The following is a 13,594-nucleotide window of genomic DNA, read 5'->3' on the forward strand; positions in this document are numbered from 1 at the left end:
TATTCTGCGATGCTTAAGTGTTCTTTTAATTTTTTTTAAAGCGGTGTACATAGTCCATGGATTAACTGACAAAACTGCAGCTTTAGGCTGGGTTCACACGTGAGTTTTTTGCAGGCGGAAAATCTGCCTCAAAATTCAGTTTGGAATTTTGAGGCAGATTTTCCTCTGCCTGCACGCCGATTTTCACAGCGTTTTCTGCCCGTGGTCGTTGGAGAGCGCCGCGGGCATAAAACGCCGCGAAATACGCTTTCTCTGCCTCCCATTGAGGTCAGAGGTGTAAACGCCCGAAGATATGGCATGTCCCTTTTTCCCACGAGCCGGTTTTTCCGCTTGCGGGAGAATAACGCCTCCCATTGAAATCAATTGGAGGCATTTTCGGCTGTTTTTTGGTGCGTTTTGCGGCGCAGTTTCCGCATCAAAAAACTTGCGTGTGAATTCCCCCGTAAAAACCCACTTGTGTTGGGATATTAACATATATGTTGTCAGGACAGCCTTTAAATGTGTAATGCTCTATAAATCACCAGTCTGTCTATCCTGGTTTAAATTTGTATGATCTAGTAAACAGCCTCTGAAGGGAAGTCAAGTTTCTTTTCCAGAAACCCTGCATAATTCTAAGTATATAATCCATATTAATGAATATTGTTCAATCCGATGTTGGTTAATATTTATATTAACATCACATTCTGATGTGACAACCTGATGATTATACGGAGTAGAGCGGTGCTGTATAAGAACTACAAAACCAGTCCATTGCAGATTACTTTTGCAGGAAATTCCTCCTCCCCTGTGATCTACTAATTGACTGACATGCAATGTTCCCTTTCTCCTTTACAAAAAAAAAAGGTTCTTCAGCAGCTGCAGAACATCATAATACCTCGGATGCTGCAGGCCCTCTCTGAAAAAGGTGAGGGTATTTAATAATCAATGATGGACAGGAACCTTCCCCTTTAAAAGGTGGTTCTGCAGCAGCTGAAGTGTGTATTTTAAGGAATAATGTGCCCCTGCTATAAATTCTAAAGGATATTAGCAGTAATCTCACAATTCTATCATATGTAAAAAAAATATAGGTGAGATAGATAGATCTATCACAGTAATATGAGTGGAGTATTGGAGGGAAAAACAAACAAACCGTAAAGTCACCAAAAAGACCTTTCTCCAGCTTAACCCCTTCTCAACATCTGCTGTATATGTCCAGTGGAAGTTGGAAGGGACAGTAAGGAGTGTGCTCACGGGCTGAGCCCGCTCCATACGCTACGGGTGTCGGCTGTATGTCACAGCCGACACCTCATTGCAGCAGCAAAGTTTGGAGAACTCCGATCCCGGCCATTTAACCCCTCAGATGCCGCGGTCAAACGTGGCATCTGAGCGATTAGTTGCTATGACAGCTGGAGGCCTATTGTAGGTTTCCCAAGTCCGCCATCGGTGTCCTATTGTTATGCTTTGCCAGTAGCAAGGCTTAATAGTAGATCAGAGATAAAGGCAATACATATGTATTGCCTGAGCGATTTAACAATTGCACCAAAAAGTCCCTAGGGGGACTAAAAAAATAAAGTAAAAAATGTTTAACAAAATTTTAAAAAATCTGAAAAAAATTCAAATAACAAACATAAAAAATGGTTTCCCATTTTTCACCCCCAAAACTTTTAAGCAATAAAAAAGTAACCATAATTGGTTTAGCCGTGTCCGTAAAAGTCCGAACTATTAAGATATTCCGTTATTAAACCTGCCAAATTAATGCTGTAGGAAAACGATCACAATGCAAGAATAGCTGATTTTGTTTTCCAAATCTCTTTTTATAAAAAGTGATCAAAAATTACATGTACCGCAAAATGCCCATGGAAAAAAAAACAAGAGCTCACACTGCTCCATCGGCACAAAAATAAAAAAAATTGTGTTTTAGAATAGGGCCACACTTATTTTTTTCAAAGGGTTTTTACTTTGTAAAAGTAGTAAACGATACAAAAAACCACCTATAAATTTAATATGAACAGTTACTAAACCTCCAGGCGGTCACTCGACTCCAAAGACTGCTGCACCACCCACGAAAGCAGTCAAACACTTCTGCATCCAATGTAAAATAAAAGATGGGCGCCGGTAAAGCCCCTGATGAAGCCAGTCGGGCTGAAATGGTCTAACTGATGGAGCTTTCATGATATGCTGTTTGTTTTTAACTACATTGTGAGTATAATAAATCTTTTATTGAACTACACAGCCTTGGCAATACTTCACTATCCGTGACGCCCCTTTCATTTCCCAGTATATGAAAGCGTGGAGTAATAACTGCGCATGGAAAGTGGATTATGGGGAAGATTGAATCGGATGCCTAACTGAATTTGAAATCATCTGTTGACCGGAATAATCTCCCTCATTGGATCTGTATGTCCGAGACCAGCGCCCATCTTTAATTTGACATATAAATTTGATATCTCCATAATTGTATTGAGCTACAGAATAAAGTTAACAGGTCGTCTTCACTGCACGGTGAACACTATAATAACGTAACCCAAAAAACAAAGGAGGAATGGCTGTTTTTTTTTTCTATTCCATCTCAGAAAGATTTTTTTTGTTCAGCTTTTCATTACATTGTATGGTCCAATAAATGGTACCTTTAAAACATACAACTCCTCCTGCAAAAAACAAGCCCTAATACAGCTATGTCGACATAAAAATACAAAAGTTATGGCTTTTGGAATGCGAGAAGAAGCAATAAATAACTGACGGGAAGGGGTTAAAGAAAATCTCCACCTCTGAGATCTCCTTGCCATATGTTGGAGGGAATCTGTCCCCAGGTATATGCTGCTCTATCTGAGGGCAGCATTAAGTAGTCTGAGACCCTGATTCCATGGCTGTATCACTTGTCAAATCAGTAGTTTTTATAGATATCACATTTTCGCATGCGGCCGGTATTCATGATCTGCGGCTAGCTCCGCCCACCGGCCGCTGTTTAACAGTTTTTGTCTTCATACTATGCATAAGAAAGCTGCAATTCAGTGGCAAGTAGGTGGGGCTAGAATATCGAGGACTATATAGCATGCGATATGTAGTCCTTGACATGTAGATAGCCCTGCTGATGCGCCAATGATTGGCAACTTTCTCCCTATGCACAATCAGCGGCCGGTGGGTGGGGCTAGCCGCAGATCATGAATACAGGCTGCATGAAAAGAAGTGGTTTTTATAAAACTACTGATCATTGACAGGTAATACAGCGTTGGAAACAGGGTCTCTGGCACTCTTCGATATGGCAACATAAACCTGGTGACAGAAGTATTTTCCATGCATTTTATGAACACTGCATACTTCCCACCTTTCAAGTACTGTCAAGAGAGACCGCGGCAATATTTTTAAGGGTATGGTCACACGGCCGAAAAATCGGAAGCAGAATGCCACAAAACATCTGCCCATTGATTTCAATGGGAAAAACGGCCGCGAAAAAGAAGTACATGTCACTTCTTGAGACGTTTTTGGAGCAGTTTTTCATTGACTCTATAGAAAAACAGCTCGAAAAACGCGAGTTTGCTTAACAAACTTCTGAAAATCAGAAGCTTTTTTCCCTTAAAAACAGCTCCGTATTTTCAGACGATTTTGATTTTCTGTGTGCACATACTCTCAATGTTAAGCCAAGCCTCTCCTGCCAGCTCCCTGTTTATACACACCCAGTTCTCTTTGTGCCCCCACACAATATCATGCCCCCATAGTGACCCCCTGACAGTATCATGCCCCCATAATATCTCCCCATAGTATCATAATGTGCCTTAGTACTCCCCACACATTATAATGCCCCCACAGAGTATCCCCACATAGTAAAATGCTCCTATGGTGTCCCCACAGTATGATGCCCCCATAGTATATCCCCAATTTATAATGCACTTATAGTGTCTCCCCACAATATAAAGCCCCCACAAAGTATAATACCCCCACCGTGCCCCACGCACAGTATAGTGCCTCCCCACACAGTAAAATGCTCTTATAGTGCACACTCACGTCAGGTGTCATATAATGGTGACCCCTAAATGTACCTCCAGGAGTGAAATCTTTTTGACTGAGAGTCAGGAAAGATTTAGACATATAACCAAGTAAGAAACTTGGTACATTGACCTTTTTTATATGACAGAATATGGCTTATAGGTGAGGTCAATTAACACAAGATTATTAGAAAAATACAAAATATCCTTTATTGTAAACATGTATAAGACAAAGACAGGTTAAAAAATGAAACATACAGTGTAATATGAAGGTGTCCTACAAAGCAGGAAGCATATGGGCATAATGTAATTAATAAGAGTAGATTTAGGCCACAAGAGATTAGTATCGCGGTACACGCTGTGTTGATGGTGGACAAGAAATCCCCATGCATGTACTTCAATTATATAATAGGCATAAGGTGATCATTAAAGAGGCTCTGTCACCAGATTTTGCAACCCCTATCTGCTATTGCAGCAGATAGGCGATGCAATGTAGATTACAGTAACGTTTTTATTTTTAAAAAACGAGGATTTTTGGCCAAGTTATGACCATTTTTGTAGTTATGCAAATGAGGCTTGCAAAAGTCCAAGTGGGCGTGTTTAAAGTAAAAGTCCAAGTGGGCGTGTATTATGTGCGTACATCGGGGCGTTTTTACTTCTTTTAATAGCTGGGCATTCTGAGGAGAAGTATCATCCACTTCTCTTCAGAACGCCCAGCTTCTGCCAGATCACGCTGTGACGTCACTCACAGGTCCTGCATCGTGTCAGACGAGCGAGGACACATCGGCACCAGAGGCTTCAGTTGATTCTGCAGCAGCATCGGCGTTAGCAGGTAAGTCGATGTAGCTACTTACCTGCAAATGCTGATGCTGCTACAGAATCAACTGTAGGCCAAATGGTGGTCCTTTCCTTCTGAGCCCTCCCATGGGCCCAAACGGCAGTTTATCACCACAAATGGGGTATTGCCGCACTCAGGACAAATTGGGCAACAGAATGGGGTATTTAATTTCTTGTGAAAATAAGAAATTTTCAGCCAAAACGAAATTTTTTATTTTTTTTTTAAACTCGTTTTATTGAAAAGTACGTTTGTTTCATCACAACATGAGGCATAAAAAAATGTAAAGGACAACAGTGTCCCTATCAATACAACAGAGCACTCACAGGTGCTGTACAAATCTCAACAACATTACCACACTGTTTTCTCCGCTCCCCACATGAGGCATTAAACATCACGGAGGATATATTTATCAAATAGATCATATACATCATAAGGCTCATACAAATGTGTTTATATGTGAGAGGTCCGGGAGATCCACTACTTAATCAGACAGTCTAGATCCCATCTACCTTCCCACCCCCCCTCCCCTCGCCGCGTCTACTGCTATATCCAGCTCCCCGGGGGAGTATGTGGTATCGGAGTTGCTGCACCACAGGTCCCATATCTTATGGAATTTGTCTGGCCGATCTCTATGTTTGAAAATGATACGTTCATACGATATAGTAGAATTAACCATCTGTTTCCATACTGCAACCTTAGGAGGTCGGCGATCCATCCATCTCATAGATATGCCTTTACGGGCCAAAAATAGGGTCTCCTGCAAAAAAAAATTTGTATGACAGGACCATATATCATCGTCCAGTAATCCAAATAGACACAGTTCTGGAGACCCGACAATAGGAAATGGCAGCATTAAGTTGAGGAATCCGATGATCTCTGACCAGTAGGACCGGATGTGTGGGCACATCCATACCATATGCGAGAAGTCAGCTGGTGCATGAGAACATTTCTGGCATGCAGGTTCCGATATGTATTTCATTTTAAATAAACGCTGAGGTGTCAGATACGCCTGGTGGATATAGTACAACTGGATGAGCTAGTTATTGGCAGCAGGTGATACATGCAAGTGTGATTGCAATAGGTCTTCAATAGTGTCCTCCGTCAGAGATGAAATTAGCTGAGTCCACCTGGAAACAATCGGCAGCGGAGCCGCATTAGCCTTCTGTTCAAGCAGATGAGCGTAAATAGTAGATATCAGACCTCTGGGGCCCTGTGACCGGACCACCCCAATGAGCGGATAGGAGGAGATGGGTTGACGCTGTCCCGGAAACTGTGTAGCAAGGAGGTGACGCAACTGTAGATATCTGAAGAAGTGTTGTTGAGGAAGCTGAAATTTTTCTTGCATTTGTTCGAAAGACAGAAATATATTATTTTCATACACGTCTCCAAGCACTGTAATACCCACATTAATCCAGTATGCGGCATCCGGGTACTTAACTAGGGAGTCCAGCACCATGTTATGCCACAGAGGAGTTTCCGCGGGGATGTCCGAAGAACTTGAAATAGTCATAGCCACTTTCCAAACTCCCCTTGCCACTCGATAGACAGGCAGCAAAGAAGACCCAGGCATTCCTTGATGAAACAACACCGGCCACAGTGATTTATGCGCAGAATAGTCCAGCAACATGCCCTCAAGGCCCGGAGGGCGATGGGCTTGAGTCCAGGTGCCAAGGTATTTGAGTTGGCCAGCCATATAGTAGAGGTAAATGTCCGGGAGAGCGATACCGGCCATCTCCTTCGGTCTTTGTAGCTTCTGTAAGGCCAGTTTTGACCTAGACCTCCCCCATATAAAGGAAATGATGTGAGACTCCAGTTGTTGGAAGAAGGACTTTGGTATAGGAGTGAAGATATGTTGTAGAATATTTGACTCTTTGGAAGTATCACCATTTTAATCAGATTAATTCGCCCCATGACCGACAATGGAAGGGCTGCCCAGGTCTTAAACTTTTCTCTGGAAATGGTCAATAGAGGATACACATTGAGTTGTAGGGAAAGTGCTGCCTTTCTGGCAATATGTATACCCAGGTATTTAAAATTATCAACTACAGCAAGACCTTCTCTCGTGGAGCCCACAGGCTGTGGATCCCCAGGCTGTAAAAACAAAATGGTCGATTTGGACCAATTAATGCGAAGTCCAGAGTAATCTCCAAAGGTGTTAATAAGATGCATCATTCTCAGGAGGGAAGACTGTATCTGCGAAACAAATAGCATAATGTCATCTGCATACAGAGCAATACGGTCCTCACCCGTCTTGTGTGGGACCCCCTTTACCTCCGAGTCCGATCTGATGAGTATTGCCAGTGGTTCCATTGCCATTGCAAAGAGCAGGGGTGACAGAGGGCAGCCCTGTCTCGTACCCCTTCCAAGGTCAAAGGAGGTGGATGTTAGGCCGTTCAGTGCTATGTTAGCTTTGGGATGTTTATAAATGATCTGTATCCATGTCACAAATGCAGGGCCAAAGCCAAAGCTGGATAGAACACTAGCTAGGTAGGTCCATTCCACAGAGTCGAAAGCCTTAGCAGCATCCAAGGAGGCCAAGGCCCAGTTATTGTTGTTTCGTTCGCCTATCTGCGCCACCGTCTGAACTCTCCGCAAATTATCAGACGTACTCCTCCCAGGAATGAATCCGGATTGATCCGTGTGAATAATATCAGAAATGACGGAGTTCAGTCTGAGTGCCAGAATTTTAGTCAGCAATTTGTAATCTGTGTTGAGTAGAGAGATGGGCCTGTAGGATCCACAATCCAATGGTGCTTTATCAGGTTTCAGAAGTACAATAATAGTCGCATCGTAAAACGAGGCCGGCAGGATCCCTTCTTTAAAAGGAAGCATTCAAAACATCTAGTAACTGTGGTAGGAGTTGGTCCTGGTATTTGGTATATACTTCCAGGGGGATTCAGTCAGGGCCAGAGGTTTTGCCCTTTGCCATAGCGGTCAGAGCTTCTGATAGTTCAGGCAGTGTAATAGGGGCATCCATAAACTCCCTCTGTGACTCCGTCAGCTTCGGAATATCCAGTCCCAACAAGTAAGCCCTGATATTCTGTGGAGACACCTGTAATTTAGAGTCGTAGAGTCCTTTGTAGAACTCAGAGAAACGTGTCAGAATCTGCTCATTGTCGTGTATCACTTCCCCTGTCACGGAGTGAATACGCAATATGGCCGGCGAGGCGGAATTACTATGAACACGATGTGCCAGCAGACTACTGGATTGATTGCCTAGCTCAAAGTATTTCTGGTTGGAGAAGAATATGCGACGTTTAGTTTTTTCATGGAGGAGATGGACATATTCCCTGCCTTTCTGTAGCCAAGTCTGTTGGTTTAACGGAGTGGGATCCTCTATAAATGCGGCTTTCAATGTCAAGCACTCAGCAGCCAGCAGCTGTTCCATCCTAGAGGCCTGTCTTTTGTGGTAGGAGATCGATGACTGTAAACACCCTCGTAGGTATGCCTTCAGCGTGTCCCATAGGGCCGCGTGGTTGTCAAAGGGAAGATTTTCTGCAAAGAACACTGCCAGTTGATCCGGGATGCGGTCCTGATCCCCAAAGACCTTGAGCCAGAATGGATGAACCTTTCTAGGTCCTCTATACAGGTGGTGGGGTCGTAGGTTGAGTTTTACTATTATAGGCGAGTGATCAGACATTGCTCGGGGCAAATGAGAAATAAGTTCTAGCATACTGTAGGTTTTGGAGTTCCTGCACACATAATCAATCCTGGACAGTGAATTTCTCCCAGGTGTGAAGCATGTATATTCGCGGCCATTGGGATGACGTTGCCTCCACATGTCCAGCCAACCCATCTCCCCCAAGAATCCAGCCAGAGGAGAAGACCTGGGCAGATGTCCGGGCACAGGTTCAGGATAAAATTTGTCTGTGGAAGGATCTAAAAGAAGGTTGAAGTCTCCCATACAGATCACCCCAGCCGCGGGGAATTGGGATGCAAATTTAGCCGCCTCGTACAACACATTCATGGAGGCTGGAGGAGGCAGATAAAGTCCAATCAGTACGAACTGCTGACCTTCAATCCAAGCGTGTATGAAGATTGACCTGCCCTCCTTCTCCGTCTGCACCACATCGGGTTCCCATCTGAGCGATCTATGTATCAAAACGGAAACCCCTCTGGAATATGTACTGTGTGTAGAATGGGCCGACCACTGAATCCATGTTCTATTTAGGCAATGGGCAGTAGATTGTATAAGATGTGTCTCTTGAAGGCATATTATCTGCGGACCATGCTGCCGGATAAATGAAAAAGTCAGATTCCTCATGGGAGTCTCCCAGACCCCTCACATTCACAGAAAGAATAGATAATGTCATAATACTCCGAGATTTAAGAATAATCCAGTAAGAGAGCAATAAGCAATACCGTCAGTTGAGATAAGCAGTGAAACAGCTAGGTTATAAACAATAACAAATATGGAACAATCAGTGCTACGCACTGTGTTGCGCGTTTTGTATCACAGAAGTGATAGTTGAGGCAAAAACGGGGAATCGCCTATATATCAGATGGCTAATACAGGTGAACAAGAACAGAGGAAAAAAAGCACAAGGAAAATAAAGGGACCATTACTATGATTCCCAATTTCGCATATAATTGACTGCTAACGACAGACATTGCATACTATTTCTCTAGAGAAGGAAGGCCAGCTTCCACCCGCCCGTAATTTAAATTACCAATTTAAATTGAGAGGTCATATGTACAGTAAATGATACCCTTTAAAGTCGCTTGTATCTCATTACCAAATACTTCAATGCAATACTAAAGAACAGTAGTTTTCCTAAATGTTCCGCCAATCTTCTCTCACAACTTACATATGAAAAAACTACAAGTATAATATAAGGCACAATTAGCATGAGGACACCATTTCAGGATAAGACAGGTGAATACTCATCTGGACATCCAAAACGAAATCCCGTGCAGGAAGGCAAATAGAACAAAACGTTCACGTTGAACAGTTCCATTTAGTGCTGCAATATTCAAGTCTATCTTCGAGGAGAGCGACCCAGGGAAGTCAGCCATTCATCCGCTTCCAACGGAGTGTTGAAGAAAACCGTCTTGTCTTGATGCATAACTCTCAATCTTGCTGGAAACGCCATTGAATAAGAAATTTGAAGATCTCGCAACCGCTTCTTGACTTGTACAAAGGAAGCCCTCGTTTTCTGTAATGCAGCGGAAAAATCCGGAAAAAGCAGGATAGTAGTATTCTGGAATCTGATTTCTCCATGCGTACGGGCAGCTTGCAGTATGGCGTCACGGTCTCGACTGCTGAGAAAGCGTGCTAGCAGGGGTCTCGGTGGAGCGCCAGGCGGTGGTGGTCTGCCAGGTACACGGTGCGCCCTTTCAATAGTGTAAGACGGCGACAATACAGCATTCGGTAGAATTTCTTTAAACCAGGCTTCGATAAAGGAGCAGGGGTCTCTGCCTTCACAGCGCTCCGGAAGCCCTAGGATCCATATATTATTGCAGCGCAGACGATTTTCCAGGTCGTCTGCCCGCTGTAGCTATTGATTAGCTACCCTGTCTAGTTGAGCCAACTTCACCGTCTGTGGTGCCACTCTATCTTCCAGCCCAGAGATGCGGTCCTCCATCTCCCTCACTCGGTCCCTTAAATTCTGCAGGTCCTGCCTTAGGAGGCCCACATCAGACTTTACTTCTGCAATCTTCCCTGTCAGGGAGGAGGTGGAGAGCTGTATGGCATCCAGGAGTCTAGTCGACACTTGTGTCAGCGTGAGCTCTGGCTCGGGTGCAGGCGGGACATCCTGTTGTTCTCTCTCTGGTGAGGGAGGCGGCAAGGAAGAAGAGGCGCCGGCGCCATCTTGAGGAGCAGCGCGAGCAAACTCTTTCAGCTTCTCTGCAGCCATGGATTGCCGTGTGCGGTTCATACTACCCTCTCTTCGTCGGCGGGATCGTCTACTGGCTCTGTGCGAAATCGTAGCGGAATGTCAGCAGGATAAAGGTAGGGAAATCAGGGCTGAGAGCGGAGCTCCTAAAGCATGCGACCGGTCCTGTCGGCAGTTGGCCACACCCCCGCCAAAACTACATATTATTGGAAAAAAATAATTTTGTTATAATTCCCAGCCCAATTCAAATAAGTTCTGTGAAGAAACTATGGGGTCTAAATGGTCACATTACCCATTAATGAATTCCTTGAGGGGTGTAGTTTCCAATATGGGGTCACTTCTGGTGGGTTTCCATTGCTTTGATACGTCTGGGGCTCTGTACATGCTACATGGCACCCGTGAACCAATCCAGCAAAATCTGGACTCCAAAGAACACATAGCGCTCCTTTCCTTCTGAGCCTTCCCATGGGCCCAAGCAGCAGTTTATCACCACAAATGGGGTATTGCCGAACTCAGGACAAATTGGGCAACAAAATGGTGTATTTTGTTCCCTGTGAAAATAAGAAATTTTGATCACAAATGACATCTTATTGGAAAAAATGAAATTTTTTTAATTTCACAGCCCAATTCAAATAGGTGCTGTGAAAAAACTGTGCGGTCAAAATGGTAACAACAACCATAAATGAATTCCTTGAGGGGTGTAGTTTCCAACATGGGGTCACTATTGGGGGATTCCTACTGTTTTGGCACCTCTTCAAACCTGGCATGCTGCCTAAAATATATTATAATAAAAAAAGAGGCCTCAAAATGCACTAGGTGCTTCTTTGCTTCTGGGGCTTGTGTTTTAGTCCACGAGCACACTAGAGCCACATGTGGGACATTTCTAAAAACTGCAGAATCTGGACAATACATATTTAGTAGTATTTCTCTGGTAAAACCTTCTGTGTTACAGAAAAAAAATTGAATAAAATTGAAATTCAGCAAGAAAAATGAAATTTGCAAATTTCACCTACACTTTGCTTTAATTCCTGTGAAATGCCTGAAGGGTTAAAAAAAACTTTCTAAATGCTGTTCTGAATACTTTGAGGGGTCCACTTTTTAAAATGGGGTGTTTTATGGGGGTTTCTAATACATAGGCCCCTCAAAGCCACTTCAGAACTGAACAGGTACCTTAAAAAAAAGGCTTTTGAAATTTTCTTAATATGAGAAATTGCTGTTCATGTTCTAAGCCTTGTAACGTCCAAGAAAAATAAAATAATGTTCAAAAAACTCTGCCAATCTAAAGTAGACATATGGGAAATGTGAACTAGTAACTATTTTGGGTGGTATAACCGTCTGTTTTAATGAAAACATGATTACAGTACGGGACAGTTGTCTGGCAGCGAGGCAGGGACTCCTAGCGTCGTACATAACTATGATGCTAGGAGTCCGGCTCCCTGCACTGTGTTCGGTCCGGTACTTGCGGCCGAAATACGTCCGTCAATTACGGACGTAATGACCTCGTGTGAACATACCCTTACAAGCAGATGCATCTAAATTCTGAAAAATGCTATTTTTTAAAAATTTTCTCTACATTTTGCAATTTTTCACCAATAAACACTGAATATATCCAACAAATTTTACCACGCACATGAAGCCCAATGTGTCACGAGAAAACAATCTCAGAATCGCTTGGATAGGTTTAAGCATTCCGACGTTATTACCACGTAAAGTGAAATATGTCAGATTTGAAAAATGGGAATGTGTCGCTAGAATTTTTTTTTTAGTTAAACAGTTAGTGTATAAATGATTAAACATTGTCCTAATTTTTTTAATTTTTTTCACGAGTCAGGAAATATTATAAATTAGATTCTAATTTATAACATTTCCCAGTGCTGGTCACTAGATGGAGCAATTCCCAAAATTGCAGCATTGGCATGTGGTAAAGCAACCACATTGCTTTATGCTGCAAAATTTGAGAAAACTCACTCGCTCTAGTGAGCTTACAGAATCCCCCCTCCTTTATCCTGGCTAGTGCCAGGAGAAAGGAGGGGTTGAACGGTCAAACCTCCTACACTGTGTGTCGCCATTTTTTGAGCTAACACACAGTATAGTAGGTTAACATACAGTAGTAAACACACAGTAAAACACGTACATACACAGACCTAACTTACCTGCTCCTGCCGCCGCCGCTAACTCCGGTCCGTCCGCTCCGTCTGCTCCCTCCGCTCCAAGTGCACAAGTCCGGAAGCCGCGACCGGAAGTAGTAATCTTACTGTCCGGCCGCGGCTTCCGGTCCACAAGAAAATGGTGCCGAACATCGCTCGGCCGAAGACCTTCAATTTGGACTGTGTGGGAGCGGCATGCGCATGCGTCGTTCCCACACAGACGGCGTACAGCATAGTGGATGGAACGGGCCCCGTTCGCATTCACTATGGGACTGTATGTGCCATATTCCATGTCTGTATGTGTCGTTAATCGACACATACAGAGATGGAAAAGAAAATGGCAGCCCCCATGGACAAGAAAAAGTGAAAAAATAAAAAAAAGTAAAACACAAATACACAAATAAATACAATTTTTTTTAATAAAACACTAAAAGCAAATTGATATAAAAAAAAATAAATTTCCGCGACACTCGTCCTTTAAGGCCAAAACTAGGCTGCGTCCTTAAGGGGTTAAAAACCTAGGTGTACTTCTCAGGGCCTCTTGTTAACATCAGGAGAAATACTGTTTGCCTGCCAGAGGCTTATTGTGCCTGAGCAGCTACTAAGTTAAACTCATGACAAACGGGGTATTAACCATTAATCGGCTTTTAATCACATTTTTTACAAGTTTTATAAATGATCCTTTGCTTATATTGCATTCCATATATGACCTCAATGTTGTAGTAGCTTAGTTCTTCAGTGTACAGCTTATTTCTCATTTTAGTGATTTGGTATTGAACTTGTTCCTAACATTATCATATTATATGGCAG

This window comes from Rhinoderma darwinii, chromosome 2 (genome assembly GCF_050947455.1).
Source record: "Rhinoderma darwinii isolate aRhiDar2 chromosome 2, aRhiDar2.hap1, whole genome shotgun sequence".
Taxonomy (NCBI): Eukaryota; Metazoa; Chordata; class Amphibia; order Anura; family Rhinodermatidae; genus Rhinoderma; species Rhinoderma darwinii.